Source organism: Anabrus simplex, chromosome 1 (genome assembly GCF_040414725.1).
Source record: "Anabrus simplex isolate iqAnaSimp1 chromosome 1, ASM4041472v1, whole genome shotgun sequence".
NCBI classification, from domain to species: Eukaryota; Metazoa; Arthropoda; class Insecta; order Orthoptera; family Tettigoniidae; genus Anabrus; species Anabrus simplex.
In genome coordinates this window covers 245941885-245956049 of record NC_090265.1, presented here as the reverse complement: position 1 = coordinate 245956049, position 14165 = coordinate 245941885, and the positions used below count along the sequence as shown (strand labels likewise).

The 14165-nt window shown below is 37.8% G+C and overlaps 1 protein-coding gene across 1 annotated transcript in view; it reads right to left on the bottom strand.

The window, feature by feature from the left end:
- The window catches only part of LOC136886360 (serine/threonine-protein kinase/endoribonuclease IRE1), a 387729-nt gene that overhangs the window by 304573 nt on the left and 68991 nt on the right, over window positions 1-14165 (bottom strand). The window lies entirely within an intron of this gene.

Sequence of the window (14165 nt, the reverse complement as noted above, 5' to 3'; positions counted from 1 at the left end):
TAATTAAGGTACAACCCCAGCATTTGCCTGGTGTGAAAATGGGAAACCACGGAAAACCACCTTCAGGGCTGCCGATAGTGGGATTTGAACCTACTATCTCCCGGATGCAAGCTCACAGCCGCGCGCCTCTACACGCACGGCCAACTCGCCCGGTGTTATTGGGGAAAGGAGCAGGAGAGGGTTCTCAGATAGTGATCGATTCTTAGGAGCCGGTACAGAGAAAGGAGTTCGCAGAGCAAAATAATACATGTTATTTTGCTAAATGAAAATTTATTCAAATGTCTAGGCACACAAATAACCTTCTTCTTATCTCGCATTTAAATCTGAGAAATGACTTGGAAATATATTCTTTCATGTATATTCAACCAAAATTGGAATAAGGAAAATTCTTTGCTATAAATGAAGTTGAAAAATAAACTTATTTCTTCATGAAATTCGTAAGTTAAAAGTGGTTTCATAAGTCATTGGAATGTTCGGGAAGAAACACTTGTTTTCATAAATAAACTCTCACATGAAACCTAAAGTCTTTAAATCAATGCCTAAAGTCTTTTTCGAAGTTTTACACTTCACAGTAATATTTGAATAATTGGAAATTAAATTACTTTGAAGCACCTAAAGTCTGTTTAAATTGTTAAATTAATTATCACTAGAAAATGAATTTTCACTGGAAAGTCAACTGGCACTTGTAATGAGATAAACGCTGATAGTTAACGTAGCACTTTAAAGGAACGATTACAAAATAACAAAGTCCCTCTTCATTAAGTCAGTAACTGTCTAGCGCAATAAATAGTTTTTAAAGTAATCACTTGCTTTTACCAGTTTAAAATGCTAAATGCACTCATATCACCTGAAAGTTTTTAGTAGGCTGGAACTGGTGAATGCGGTTCCACGAACAGCAACTGGAACTCCATCGATGTTGTCAGCACTACGTCGAACCACGTACCATCTCCAATGTCGTACCACGTTCCATTTCCCTCACTGTACCACGTATTACATCCCTCATCAAACCATGTACCATGACCAATGTCGTACTACGTATTATGTCCCACGTTGAGTCAGGCGTTGAGTCGATATGAAGTTTAACACTCGGTCAAGATTTCTGGTGTCGTATAATGGTGTAGACACACAAGAAAGTTCAATTGACAATTGATCGTGAGTGTTAAAAAAAAAGCACTGTCTGGTTAATTGAATATTCGCAATTCAATGATAAGCAACATTTAAAATTGCACTTAGAATCACAGTCTGTTATGTGCACCTTGAACCACAGTCCATTACATTACTTCAAAGAAATGATACTGTTAGAAATAGTTATGGCTTTTAAATGTATTAAAGCACAGTCCACAGTGTTTGAAATACACGCCATAATTTGAAGTTTCCACAGTTTTTAAATAGCCAAACTTCTTAAGTAAAATGAGTTTTTAAAGATACAGTTCACATAATTCAGACTATTCACATGAGAAAACAATGTTTTTGGCATTCAGAACATGTTTGTAACAGGTTCAAAACGAAACTTAAAAGTTCAAAGCTTATTGGAATGTTGAGTGTAAATTCAATCCATCTCCTACATATGCACGATGCATTTAACTGTCTCTAGATATCACCAACACAAATCTTAAGGAAATTTTCAGTGTTACTTAGCTTCACTAGGGTCAATATTTCATAAAAACATCATAAAATGTCCGTAAGGTTTACTCAGTTATATGCTATCACTGTACAAACACAAGTCATATTTGAGAAAATTGTCTCAACTCGGCTATGATAAATACTTAGTTACTAATTCTCAAAATATTCCAAGTTATGAGAAGTCACAGCCCAATCTTAAACACACGCAGAAATTTTATTAAGTTCGGAGATATCACCGATAATAATAAAGTTCGAATTAGCACATGCAGTATTTTTCCAAGTCATAACACTGCTGTAATTTTAAAAGTTACTAATAATAACAGAGTTCCACTTGATACACGCCGGATTGTCAAAGTCCGTTACACTGTAGAAATTTTGTAAGTTATTGAGAATAACAGAGTTCAACTTAATACACTCCAGTTTTTTACAAGTCCACAACACAGCAGAAAATTTATAAGTATCGTCTTAGTACACGCTGGATTTTTCTAAGTCTTTTAGTACAGCAGAAATCTTACAACTTCGCGTAACGCGACATGGCGACAGTACCATCTGACATGGTCGAGTTGTGGATTGCAACTGCTTTTACTCCTCGAGGCGAAGCTCTTATATACTGGAAGCAGGACTGGCTCTCTGGTTCAAGCGAAAAAATGTGGGGGGTTTTTCACCTTAATATCTCTGAAACCAGTTGGTCGATATTCTTCAAATTTTGGCTACTTCACTTTTAAAATATGGGCTTCACGATGGTGTACTTCATTATTTCGTAGCTAACGGCGTTTAGTAGATATCAAAATTGTTCCAGTAAGTTCTAGACGCGTGAGCTAGCAACATGTGATGATTACATCATCCAGCCAGTTCTCCACCTGTGACGTAGCGCTGTCTCTATCACTCCCATAGCTAGCAGCTGAGTCTCGAATGTTCGCTTTGCATGCTAGCTCCAAATGCTAGAGCTATCATATCGTAAATAAATTACAAATTAAAAATATAATGTGCCAGGCCGTAGGGATTCCTGGTACAATATATATATATAAATAAATTGTTACATCACAAAACACATATTTCCGGGCTTATTTTTAGCCTGTATCCTATCCTAGAACCTTCGCAACTAACTACTGAACTTATGCCATCTGACCGTGCATAATTGTGCACATAACTAATTTTAAGACATTTTAAAAGAATTAAACAGTAATTGTTAATAAAATTCAAAGGGGAACAGGATCATATTGAAGCCACATGATTTTAAATCTGCAATGTTGAGTTAGACTGTACGCACACTGTCTACTTATTTTTTTCCCATCTTCCCTAGTCTCGCACTAAGAAGACTGAACTGCAACCACCTTGAGTTGTGAGGGTGACGGTCATGGAGGCTGACCGTGTATTTGTTGGGTGCTCCGTCTTGGAATGAAATCAATATGAATATCTTTGAGAACTGGACCGTTGACTCTCTATAAGGGTCTTTCAAAACCTACCTTCAGAATATTCATTTGTATTATCTCATAAACATTACTGAGTAATGTGAGATGTTTTCCTGGGTGAGTGTTTATAACTGAAGATTTTACTATTGTGAAGTAAAGGTGTTATTTTAAAACAGTGACTCATTATGACAAGAAGAATTTAATACCAGTTTAAACTAGTTTCATTATTTCTAAAGGTATAATTGTGCAATTTGTTCGTTTTTGAACTAACTACAAATATAGAATTTAAAATGTCTGGCTTGTTTACTAGGCATATCGCCTGTTAAGAATGCCAAGTGTAGTGTGATTTAGAAGCAAGTCCTTGATCTAGGCGAACTTTTAAGTTAAATTTACCGTTAAATCTTGAATTCCTTTGTTTTTATTATTATGTTGGTGGTCACCATATTTTAGATTTAGTACTCCAGTTTTCCCCTGTCATCTTTCATTCCAGCAACTCTCTCCAATATAATTTCACTTCATCTCCCAGTCATTAATCATTGCCCCAGAGGGTGCAACAGGCTTCGGCAGCCGGCACAGTTCCCATCCTCGCCGCTAAATGGGAGCTTCATTCATTTCATTCCTGACCTGGTTGAACTAGAATTAGGGTGTAGATTATCATCATCATCATCATCATCATCATTATTATTATTACTATTATTATTATTATTATTATTATTATTATTATTATTATTATTATTATTATTATTGTTCACCCAAACTATTAGAAAAATTAAGAGACAATTTCAGAAAGATATAATCACCTCAATAGAAGAAAACTATCATAAAACCAATTCTGGAGATTACTATAAAATCTTTAGTAGACAACTAAAGAAATTCAATCCCCCTACATTAATGCTGAAAAGTGAAGCTGGAAAATGGCATACAGTAGTAAGGAAAATGCCGAAATTACGGCAAAAGCATTCACGAAACATTTGAACTCTGAAGAGCCCAAAGAACTTTTAAAAATTAACACATGACACCACAGTAAAAATCAAACCTGTAAACCTAAACCCTCAACATCAATCAATCAATCAATACTGATCTGCATTTAGGGCAGTCGCCCAGGTGGCAGATTCCCTATCTGTTGCTTTCCTAGCCTTTTCCGAAATGATTTCAAAGAAATTGGAAATTTACTGAACGTCTCCCTTGGTAAGTTATTCCAATCCCTAACTCCCCTTCCTATAAACGAATATTTGCCCCAGTTTGTCCTCTTGAATTCCAACTTTATCTTCATATTGTGATCTTTCCTACTTTTATAAACGCCATTCAAACTTATTTGTCTACTAATGTCATTCCACGCCATCTCTCCGCTGACAGCTCAGAACATACCACTTAGTCGAGCAGCTCTTCTTCTTTCTCTCAATTCTTCCCAACCCAAACATTGCAATATTTTTGTAACGCTACTCTTTTGTCAGAAATCACCCAGAACAAATCGAGCTGCTTTTCTTTGGATTTTTTCCAGTTCTTGAATCAGGTAATCCTGGTAAGGGTCCCATACACTGGAACCATACTCTAGTTGGGGTCTTACTAGAGACTTATATGCACTCTCCTTTACATCCTTACTACAACCCCTAAACACCCTCATAACCATGTGCAGAGATCTGTACCCTTTATTTACAATCCTATTTATGTGATTACCCCAATGAAGATCTTTCCTTATATTAACACCTAGATACTTACAATGATCCCCAAAAGGAACTTTCACCCCATCAACGCAGTAATTAAAACTGAGAGGACTTTTCCTATTTTTGAAACTCACAACCTGACTTTTAACCACGTTTATCAACATACCACTGCCTGCTGTCCATCTCACAACATTTTCGAGGTCACGTTGCAGTTGCTCACAATCTTGTAACTTATTTATCACTCTATAGAGAATAACATCAACCGCAAAAAGCCTTACCTCCGATTCCACTCCTTTACTCATATCATTTATATATATAAGAAAACATAAAGGTCCGATAATACTGCCTTGAGGAATTCCCCTCTTAATTATTACAGGGTCAGATAAAGCTTCACCTAGTCTAATTCTCTGAGATCTATTTTCTATAAATATAGCAACCCATTCAGTCACTCTTTTGTCTAGTCCACTTGCACTCATTTTTGCCAGTAGTCTCCCATGATCCACCCTATCAAATGCTTTAGACAGGTCAATCGCGATACTGTCCATTTGACCTCCAGAATCCATGATATCTGCTATATCTTGCTGGAATCCTACAAGTTGAGCTTCAGTGGAATAACCTTTCCTAAAACCGAATTGCCTTCTATCGAACCAGTTATTAATTTCACAAACATGTCTAATATAATCAGAAAGAATGCCTTCCCAAAGCTTACATACAATGCATGTCAAACTTACTGGCCTGTAATTTTCAGCTTTATGTCTATCACCCTTTCCTTTGTACCCAGGGGCTACTATAGCAACTCTCCATTCATATGGTATAGCTCCTCCGACCAAACAATAATCAAATAAGTACTTCAGATATTCCAAGAGGTGGAAACAGCAGTCGAGGAGATGAAAAATTACAAGGCATGCAAAAATCAAGTTTTTGCAGAAATGTGGAAATATGCCAGTGACACAGTTCGAATCTCCCTACACATGGCCCTATCAAAAATATAGACAACAGAATATTTACCCAAACACTGGACAACAGCTATCATATAGCCGCTTCACAAAAAAGGAGGTAAGAGCAATCCAGACAACTACAGAGGTATATCTCTCTTGGACTGTACATACAAAATATTTGCTAGAATCCTGTACGGCAGAATTAAAAAACAGTTAGAACAAGAATTAGGTGAATACCAAGGAGGCTTCAGACCTTGGAGAAGTTGTGCAGGACAAATCATCATGTTAAAAATAGTTATGGCATATTACAGAAAACAAAACTCCCGCAATAACGTTTGTAGATTTTAAGAAGGCATATGACTGTATTCATAGACATTCAATATTGAAAAGATTAAGAAATTTTGGACTGCACCCTAAACTAATCTTAACTGACTGAACTCACCTTAGCCAACACACAATCAAAAGTCAGATTCACAGCGGAATTTTCTAAGCCATTCCGCATAAAAACTCGTTTCAGACAGGGAGATGTCACCGCTGCTATTCAACTGTGCTTTGGAATATATAATAAGGGAATGGTACAAGGAGAAACCAAAAAACATCAAAATTGGAAAATCAAAAGACAACATAACCTTAAATTGTCCGGGATTTGCTGATGACCTTGCTCTCCTATCTAACAATGTTCAGGAAACTTGACAACAAATTAAATCACTACAGGAAATAAAAAATTGGCCTCAATATATATATCCTTTGAGAAAACAGAAATCATGTTAACTGACCCACCACTTGCACAGAATATCAAAATAGGAGAACAGGAAATCAAAATTGTAGACAAATTTAAATACTTAGGTGAAATTATAACATACAACCTTAACAAAAAGAAAACATGGCATAATAGAATAAACAAATTAACCAAAGCTCAGTATGTCACCAAAAACACATACAACAAAAAAGACCTCTCAATAGCCACAAAATTAAAGCATTATAAAATAGTCATACAACCAGAAATAACATACGCTAGTGAAACCATTTTCAAAACAACTAATACTGCAGCAATAGACAGGATACTCAAAATATAGAGAAGAATAATAAGAACATGTATAAACAAAAAATACCAAGAAAATGGACACTGGAGACTAGTTTCTCATGAAACAGTCTACAAAGAAGTAGAACCGGTAATGAGCACTATCAGAAAAAACATGAATCTCATTCCTTGGTCATCTAATTAGAAAACCTGAAAACAGAATCAGCAGGATAATAGAAAAATTGTGGAACAGTAAGCATAATATTAAGTGGATCACAGAAATCAATGATCTGATCTGTAGTGAACTAAGTATCTCTAGGCCTAGGGTAGAGAAAGTGAAATCTGTCTGCAGACGAATAACAGTAGAAAATCTCAAGGACAAGGGAATTAGACAGAAGTACATGGATATGATTAGTGAGAAGTTTCGAAAGTAGACAGTAAGCAGGTTCAGGATATAGAAAGAGAATGGGTGGCATACAGGGTTGCTGTAGTAGAAACAGCAAGGTAATGCCTAGGAACAACTGCGTGACAAGATGGGAAAAGGCAAACATCTAGGTGGAATGATGAAGTGAGAGCAGCTTGTAAACGTAAAAACAAGTTTATCAGAAATGGCTCCAAACAAGGGCCGAGGAAGACAGAGCGAAATAGTTGTTGAATCCAAAAAGAAGTTGTGGGAAGATTGCAGGGAAACCTTTCTGGACAGTAATAAAGAATCTTAGGAAGGGAGAGAAAAAACAAATGAACAGTATTTTGAGTAATTCAGGTGAACTCATAACAGATCCTAGGGAATCACTGAAGAGGTGGAGGGAATATTTTGAACATCTTCTCAACGTAAAAGGAAATCTTCCTGGCCGAGTTGCGAACAGCCAAGCTCATGTGGAGCAGGAAAAGGATGTTGGTGAAATTACGCTTGAGGAAGTGGAGAGGATGGTAAATAAACTCCATTGTCATAAAGCAGCAAGAATAGATGAAATTAGACCTGAAATGGCGAAGTATAGTGGGAAGGCAGGGATGAAATGGCTTCACAGAGTAGTAAGATTAGCAAGGAGTGTTGGTAAGGTACCTTCAGATTGGACAAAAACAGTAATTGCACCTATCTATAAGCAAGGGAACAGGAAGGATTGCAACAACTATCAAGGTATCTCATTGATTAGTATACCAGGCAAAGTATTCACTGGCATCTTGGAAGGGAGGGTGCGATCAGTAGTTGAGAGGAAGTTGGATAAAAACCAATGTGGTTTCAGACCACAGAGGGGCTGTAATGATCAGATTTTCAGTATGCGCCAGGTAATTGAAAAATATTACGAGAGGAATAGGCAGTTGTGTTTATGTTTAGTAGATCTAAGAGAAAGCATATGACAGGGTGCCATGGGAAGAGATGTTCACCATACTGGGGGACTATGGAATTAAAGGTAGATTATTAAAATCAATCAAAAGCATTTATGTTGACAATTAGGCTTCAGTGAGAATGATGGTAGAATGAGTTCATGGTTCAGGGTACTTACAGGCGTTAAACAAGGCTGTAATCTTTCACCTTTGCTGTTCGTAGTTTACATGGATCATATGCTGAAAGGTATAAAGTGGCAGGGAGGGATTCAGTTAGGCGGAAATGTAGTAATCAGTCTGGCCTACGCTGACGACTTGGGTCTTAATGGCAGATTGTGCTAAAAGCCTATAGTCTAATATATTGGAACTTGAAAATAGGTGCAATGAGTATGGTATGAAAATTACCTGTGCTAAGACCAAATTGATGTTAGTAGGTACGAAATCCAAGAGAAGTGAATGTCAGATTGATGATGCAAAGCTGGAACAGGTAGATAATTTCAAGTATTTAGGATGTGTGATCTCCCAGGAAAGTTGTATAGTGAGAGAGATTGAATCAAGGTGCAGTAAAGCGAATGCAGTGAGCTTGAAGTTGCGAACAGCAGTCATCTGTAAGAAGGAAATCAGCTCACAGACGAAACTATATTTACATCAGTCTGTTTCCAACCAACTTTGTTTCACGGGAGTGAATTCTGGGTGGACTCAGGATATCTCATTCATAAGTTAGAAGTAACAGACATGAAAGTAGCAAGAATGGTTGCTGGTACAAACAGGTGGGAACAATGGCAGGAGGATACTAAGAATGAGGAGATAAAGACTAAATTAGGAACGAACTTAATGGATGAAGCTGTATGCATTAACCGGCTTTGGCGGTGGGGTCATATGAGGTGAATGGAGGAGGATAAGTTATCTAGAAGAATAATGGATTCTATTATGGAGGGTAGGAGAAGTAGAGGGAGACCAAGACGACGATGATTAGACTCAGTTTCTAATGATTTAAAGATAAGAGGTATAGAACTAAATGAGGCCACAACACCAGTTGCAAACAGAGAATTGTGGCAACGTTTAGTAAATTCACAGAGGCTTGCAGACTGAACGCTGAAAGGCATAACAGTCTATAATGATAATGTATGTACATATGTATATATTCTTGAGTTTAAATGCATTCGAGAGTTATTCATTTAAGGCGCCGAGTTATTTAGCATGGGTGTACATTAGGTCCCCCACTCCTTCTTTTCTTTTAGTTGAGCTATTGTGCTGCATTTTCATTGTGTTGGGATGTCACATTTGTGTATCCTAACACCAAGTAAGTGTGCTTCCTTTAATTTGTCCTTGCGTTGGGTTTTCTTGTGTTTGATATGGCTTCAATTTGTTTCTTGTTGTTACTTGATTGGCAGGAGTATTTTTGGTTTCCTTCCATTATTTTTTACCCCTGTGATTTAATGGTTAGAGCATACTCTTTCATGCTCATAAGCCTCTTTGTCTAGATATTTTGCGTTTTATACTTTCTATCAGTTCTTTTTTGGGGGTAAATTTCTTTCACGCTCGAATTACACTTGGCCTAATATAACTGTTTTAAAATAATATGTTTAAAGAACTGGAATCACAGATAAGGCTTTTTGCAGATGATGTTTACGTGTTTAGAGTAATAAATAAGCTACAGCATTGTGAGTACCTATAAATAGACATCAGCAGCATTGTAAGATAGACAGCAGACAATGGTATGATGGTAAATGGGATGAAAAGTAAGGTTGTAGGTTTACCAAGAGGAAAAATCCTGCTAGTTAACTGTGTTACTGGGGTGATAGTGGGGATCACTGTAAGTTCCTAGGTTTTAGTATAAGGAAAGATCTTTATTGGGGTAATCCCATTAACAAGATTGTAAAAAATGTTACAGATCTCTTCATATTGCTATGAGGGTATTTAGGAGTTGTAGTAAGGAGTTCTCCCTCAGCAGGTTTGATGATACCTGCCTGTAAGAAACAACACACAAATTTAGCACAACGCTGCTGCCTTGCAGATTAGATAAGAGGTGTATCAAAGGCTAAGGGAGTTCACCCTGACAGAAAAACCTCACCTTGTTTCAGGCCCAGCAAATGAGCAAGGGGAGAAAAAATTGTCACGTCGCTTTCAACATAAAATGAGCCTCGGATGTAAACACAAACCTAGACATAGGCCTGGTAAGGATAAGCCTGAAGTTAAACAGAATTTTTCAAAGAAGTAAATTCCCAGACAGAAAAACACATTCAAAATACCAATATTAATCACCATAACCCTGACTGCTAAATGTGAGGAGCTTGTAGATCTAATGGAAAGAAGAAAGTTTGAGGTCCTTGTACTGGGCAAAACAAAGTGGAAAGGGAAAAGAAATAAATTGGTGCAGAAAGGGTACAAACTCTACTGGCATGGAAATAAGAAGGAAACAAGGAATGGTGTGGCATTCATAATCAGCAAGAACATGGATGCTGTGGCTGATATAGAATATGTTAATGAACAAATGATCACGCTATATCAGAAAATCAACAAAAACACCCTGACCATTGTTCAGGTGTATGCTCCACAGGTGTAGTTAAGAAGATAAAGATGACTTTCTTCAAGAATTAGGGAACAACCTCAAGCAAGATAATACTCTTTTTCTAGGAGACCTAAATCCTCAGGTGGGAACTGAAAGGACAGTGTATGAAACAGTAAGTGAGTAAGCTCCATGTCCAGATCGTTTAGTGTGCTGGCCCTTGGTTCAAGGGGTCCCAGTTTCAATTCCCAGCTAGGTCAGGAATTATAACCTCCACTGGTTAATATTGATGGCTCGGGGTTTGGGTGTATGAGCCATCTTCAGCATTAGAATTCATCATAGAAAGCGCTTCATCCAGGAGACGTGCAGGTCGCCTATATGGCACCAACTCAAAAGACATGCACCAGGCCTCTCCAGAGGCCACATGCCATCATTATTATTATTATTATTATTATTGATGATGATGATGATGATGATTGTTGTTTAAAGGGGCTTAACATCTAAGTCATCAGCTCCTAATGGTACAAAATGAAACAAAATGTTATGACAATTTAAAAATCCATAATCCTTCACTGACCAGAATTTGAAAAAGTGAGGATGAAGAATGAATGGATGGATATGAAGTTAAAACAATTAGTGGATCCGACCCGCAATGCCCCACATTCCCAGAAACTAGCGTTAAACAATAGTATTACTGACCAAGGGACTTCTTCTAAAGCACAATACTGAATCAATGATGCTTGTCGTCTAAAAAGGTCCAAAATCCAGGTCATCGGCCCCTCATAATGGTACTTATCGCTAGGAAAATAGAACCATGCTATTTGTCAGGTTGCGGTACTAATCATGAGTAGCGTAGACTCGCAGATTTCCATACATTATGGAACTACTCACAGCTAATGAAATTCGCACATGTATTACAGACCTGCACTGGTTCGCACATTGCAGCGCCATTCATAGGCAATGCAAACCTATGGTGTTCATCACGTAAGAGTACTAACCACAGGGACTCATACTATCTCGTGGTGTTCCTCATACAGTGGGTACTACTCATAGGCAAGCCAGAACCATAGGTTCCCTCATCCCATGGTGTCGCTCATATATTGCTACAAATCACAGGTACTGTAAAAGTCGTCGCGCTCTCTATTTGATAGCCAACATTGTGGTACTATGCGCAAGTACAAGTGACCCATGGTGTTCCCCGCGTGGTGGTACTAATCACAAGTAGTTTCATGGTTCTAATTTGATCATCCCTTGGTCGCCCCTTTTAGTTGCCTCTTACAACAGGCAGGGGATACCGTGGGTGAATTCTTCATCTGCATCCCCAACCCACAGGGGGTTATTATTACTATTATTATTATTATTATTATTCTTTGTCGTTTAGGCCTACTGAGGACCACGGGGCTCGTATCTACTCTTCGGTAAAGCTGTTGCTTTCGTCTTCTTCAAATATTTCTTCATTTGCTGACTATGAGCCAGCCTTCTCTCCTCTGTCCACTTAGTTCCTGTAGTCTTCTTACTTGTAAGGGACGTTGGGAAAACTCTGTGTTGGATGGCTTGATCGAACAGTAGTCGGTCATGAGTTTGTCCCAGTGGGATATCTAGTTGTTCCATATCCGACTTAACTGACGTGATCCATTTTTTCTTAGAAGCCTTGCCTCTTCCTGTTACTGTGAATATCCTGTTGTGAGTCTTTTGGAATCCAGACGGGCCAAGTGTCCATAAAAGGTCAGGCACCTTTTCCTGATAGATGTGACGATGTCCTCCTGGTGTTCGTCATTATGGCGGATTCTGTAATTGCCTCCTTCCTCTCTGATTAATATCCTCCTCAGGATCTTCCTCTCTTTAAACTCCTGCTTTCTGAGTGGGCCCTTCCTAGCCCAATACAATACAGCCCCGATAAGACTTTACCTCGTAATCTATAATTTTCATTTCCGTATTGACAATTGCACAATTAAAAATAGGAGAGGATTTCCACCAATCAATACTTATTTATTGTATATATTAAATTACAGGACCGGTTTCGACCTCATATTCAAGGTCATCTTCAGCTGAACCATACATACATATTTATATAATGAAGCTTTGATTAAGATTGTGGTGTTGAAGGAATGCCATATGATGATGATGTACATTTAGTTACATACAAATGGGGCACGTCTTAGCGTGCACTGGCGTACATGTCATTCTGTACAATATTGCAACTGTATGTCTAAAATGTTGAAGGTCTTAAAACTAGTGTATAAAACACGTCTTTTCCTAAACTAACTTATATATATATGTACAAGATAAAAACAATATATAAAAACACTTCATGCATATGAACATTCGTTCTTGCTTGGTGGTCAATACATCGACTAACTTCCGTATTTAAGTCTTATTCACAGTTGTGCACTTCAGCTGCTATTCTTAGAGTTTGTAAAATTGCATGGATAAAAGTTTTGTCTTCCTGTGCGTATGTTTTATCTCACATACGCACAGGAAGACAAAACTTTTATCCATGCAATTTTACAAACTCTAAGAATAGCAGCTGAAGTGCACAACTGTGAATAAGACTTAAATACGGAAGTTAGTCGATGTATTGACCACCAAGCAAGAACGAATGTTCATATGCATGAAGTGTTTTTATATATTGTTTTTATCTTGTACATATATATATAAGTTAGTTTAGGAAAAGACGTGTTTTATACACTAGTTTTAAGACCTTCAACATTTTAGACATACAGTTGCAATATTGTACAGAATGACATATACGCCAGTGCACGCTAAGACGTGCCCCATTTGTATGTAACTAAATGTACATCATCATCATATGGCATTCCTTCAACACCACAATCTTAATCAAAGCTTCATTATATAAATATGTATGTATGGTTCAGCTGAAGATGACCTTGAATATGAGGTCGAAACCGGTCCTGTAATTTAATATATACAATAAATAAGTATTGATTGGTGGAAATCCTCTCCTATTTTTAATTAAAGACTTTACCTGCCAGGCAAGTTTTGAGAGTTGAACATTAGCTTAGTATACTGAAAAAAAAACATGATACTGTAACAGTGGCCGATATTGTATGCACTCGGAAGCATACAGAACAGATGGTTTGACGACCGAGTTGTAGTGTCTGAGTTTGAGGTTCTTGGAGAGGCACTTAGATGAATAGCTACAACACGAGTGATAAGCCCTTTCAAACTTGGTACATCTGGCATCTATGGCTAGGTTCTCGCTCTGATTCGCAGAGATCCATTCTCCCAAGTACTTAACTGCAGGTACATTTCGTATGGCAGTGTCTGTGACACAAATTGTAGAAGGGGCCTCTTTGATACTGGTCATAAATTCAGTCTTCTGGATGCTGATCTTCAGACCAGTCTTAACCGCTACACTATAAAGACTCTGTAAATTGTAGGTAGCCTCCTCTATATTGTTTGCCAGTAGAATGAGGTCATCGGCAAAGGCTAGGCACGGGACAATGAGGTTGTCTCTCTTGTACCCAAGCTTCAATCCAGCTCCCGGTGATAGCATCATTCTCCATTCCCTAATGATCTTTTCCAGGACACAGTTGAAGAGAATGTAGGAGAGACCATCAACCTGTCTAACTCCTGTTCTGATTTGAAAGCTTTCGGACAGTTCACCTCTGAACCTGATCTTGGACGTCGTGTTCTTCAGAGTGGCTTGAA